The following is a 3232-nucleotide window of genomic DNA, read 5'->3' as shown; positions in this document are numbered from 1 at the left end:
AAGGCTTGTTACCGGGTGCCTACAACTTATAGAATACTTTTATACACTTGCGAGTGTACATATATTTATAAACGGAAATCTTGTGGTCTATTAATATATTGAAATGATTGATATGATAAACCTATGAACTCACCAACCTTTTGGTTGACACTTTTAAGCATGTTTATTCTCAGGTATTAAAGAAATCTTCCACTGTGTATTAGCTCATTTTAAGGATATTACCTGGAGTCATTCATGACATACTTTGAAAGACGTTGCATTCGAGTCGTTGAGTTCATCAAGATTAATATTAAGTCAATTACAGTTGGATGTAATATGAAATGGTATGCATGCCGTCAATTTTTGATGTAAAGAAAGTTTGTCTTTTAAAAACGAATGTAATGTTTGTAAAACGTATCATATAGAGGTCAAATACCTCGCGATGTAATCAACTATTGTGAATCGTTTATAATGTATATGAACGGATCCTTTCAGAATTTTGTTAGAGTCTGGTATCCTCTCCTTTGTAGATAGAAGCCTTCGGATGTATCTCTTCTGGTTAGGAACTTTGGACATAGTGTCCAAGAATCTTCCATCTAGTTTGAAGGAATCAAGCTTGGATGGTTCTTCTTGTAGCCTTCCAGGATAAGGTACGCGAACTGGAGTTTCAAGGGTCAGCTTCTGAGTATATGTTGATTTGTTCTTGAGCCTAGTTGACCTTCTCCGTGGTTCTTCCTCTGGGATTATGGAATCCATTTGCTTTGCTTCTTCTATGTGTGGATTCTGGATAGTATTACTTGGCAATCTTCCGTGCGGTCGGGTTTCAAGGCGTTGTGATAACTGTCCGAGCTGCGTTTCCAAACTTTTGAGCAGAGCCAATTGATTTCTCATTAGTATCTCCGTCTGATCTTGTCTGGTTGCAGTTCTCTAATTTAACTGTTGTTGTCCTTGGATGAACTGGGTTAACTGATCATCAGCTCCGAGAGTGGGGCTAGCTGCTTTTGTAATCTGGGTGGTAGGGGAATTTTCCTCAACTGGGGGACCAGTGAGTGGAAGTGGTTGATCGTAGGTCAATTAAGATTGTTGGGCTGGATAAGGTGGATAGCGATAGCGGAAAGGTTGATTGCTTTGCTGAAATTGATTAACCCTTGGTGGTCGATTGAATCCAGGATTTGGTGGACGAGCTGGGTATTGAACGTAACAGACTGAACCGTTAGGGTTTTTGTACTTAACTTGATAGTCTTCAGTGGGTTGCGGATTGGTACAATTAACACAAGCCTGAGCTTGGTTAACCTGCTGCGGTTGCATCTTCAATTCTCTGAGTTGCTTGGCAAGAGATTCCATCTTGTCTGTGAGGGATTTGATGGCCTCCGTTTGATTGTTAAGTGCAGAGAGTGGGGCAGATGATAAAGTTGTTTCACCACTGTTCCAGTCATGATGATGCATCGTCATGTTCTCGAGCAATTCCCATGCTTCATCTGCGGTTTGGTTCATCAGATTCCCTTGAGCTGCTGCATCGATCGTCATCCTATGATTTACCGTAAGACCATTGTAGAAGGTACAAATTTGGGTTGACCCTTCTAACTGGTGATTAGGGCATTTCTTCAGCAGGGTTTTGAAACGCTCCCATGCAGTGTGAAGAGATTCATCATAACTTTGTTTGAAGTTAATGATGTCATTCTTCAGTTTGGTTTGTTTAGAAGGAGGGAAATATTTGGTTAGGAATTTAGTCGACATCTCCGTCCATGATGTGATGGAATCTTTTTCCAGTCCTTCAAACCAAGTTTGAGTATGATGAGTGAGAGAATAGGGGAACAAGTATAGCCGGACTATATCTTGTCCTATCCCTGGCTGTTTGTAGGAGTTCGAAAGAGATATGAATTTATCAAGGTGAGAATTAGGATCGTCATTCGGTAATCCATGAAATTGACAGCTATTCTGAATGAGCTGGATGATGTGATGTTTTAACTCGAATGAGTGTCCTTGAATCTCTGGAAATCTGATTGGTCCTCCTCGACCTTCAATCGTGGGTTTCGTGTTTTCTGCTAAAGTATCGCGTAACGCCATTTGGTTTTTGATTCGTGCTTCCTTGCGTGCTTTAGAGATTATTGCGTCTGGATCAGGTACGAATAACAATGGCCCTGGTCTAGATCGGGTTTGGGTCATACACTGGGTATGCCTTTTTGTTTTTAATTTTTACAAATAAGCTAAATTATAATAAGCTAAACTAAACTAATCTAATTCTAAGGTAATCTAATTTAATCTAAGGCAATCTAAGGTAATCTAAGGTGGTCTAACCTAAGGTAAACTAGAGTAATCTAAAGTAATCTAATCTAATTAACTAACTATCCTATGGTGGAATATGTTTTTGGTTCTGGCTACTGATTCCCTGGTATTTCGGTAACAAAGTTCCGCACAAACTATTCAACAAACCAAGTGGCCAGGCCAACTACGGAGAGGCAGGATCCTTTTGGTCCCAATATAATTGGCGACTGTTCGAAAAATCCAATTACCAAGTCCGTGTATAATTGTCTTTCTTAGACACCACTAAATGCTTGTGAATAAGTTTGATTGAAAACAGTATTGCCTGATACCAGTTCACCGGCAGCGGCGCCAAAAATTTACGTACCTCTCTTGATATGGCCGAAATGGACGGTTTTTATTTGTGCGGTGTCGTTAGTCCGTGGCTCGCTAGGATCAGCCACTCGTGGGAGAGGTTACTGTTTTAAATTTATATTTAGCGGGGCCTAAATCTTACAACTCCTTATAAGTAAGGGAAGTATGACCTAGAGTCGTATTTTTGAGATATCAGTAACATCGAACCTATATTGTAACCTAAGATAGTTAGGGAGTAGTGAATATTTATTTTGGGATTTTCTAATTTATAAGATAGATAAGGTAAATGCGATAAAATTTGTAATTCAGATAAGGTTAAAGTAAGTGCATACTATGACTTCATTAGTTATTCTGCCGACATTATGGAATGCTGGCTCATGAATAGGCAGAGGCCTTGTATTCATTACACTGGTCCTAAACGCCCCTGTCATAAGACATGTCACTGGGTACTGCGTTAGGCTTGAAGATTCTGAATAGACAGCAACGTCCCTTACCCCCGACGCCCGTGCAGTCTGACTACAGGCATACACGTTCAGACGGCTCATCCAATTAAGCGACTCGGTTGGGTGACGTATTAACATTCCAAAATGGTCTAAACTTTCTTAAGCATAATAGAATACATGGTGTACGATATCCA

At 40.1% G+C, this 3232-nt stretch overlaps 1 non-coding gene across 1 annotated transcript; it reads left to right on the top strand.

Moving 5' to 3' along the window:
* Window positions 1-1561: 1561 nt before the first annotated feature.
* LOC139869852 (small nucleolar RNA R71) lies at window positions 1562-1668 on the top strand. Its single transcript, XR_011766426.1, has one exon. It is a non-coding gene; the product is annotated as a small nucleolar RNA R71 (small nucleolar RNA).
* Window positions 1669-3232: the final 1564 nt, after the last annotated feature.

This window comes from Rutidosis leptorrhynchoides, chromosome 9, assembly GCF_046630445.1.
Source record: "Rutidosis leptorrhynchoides isolate AG116_Rl617_1_P2 chromosome 9, CSIRO_AGI_Rlap_v1, whole genome shotgun sequence".
In the NCBI taxonomy this organism is placed as follows: Eukaryota; Viridiplantae; Streptophyta; class Magnoliopsida; order Asterales; family Asteraceae; genus Rutidosis; species Rutidosis leptorrhynchoides.
Note: the sequence above shows the minus strand (reverse complement) of the source record. Positions and strands in the feature narration are given on the sequence as shown.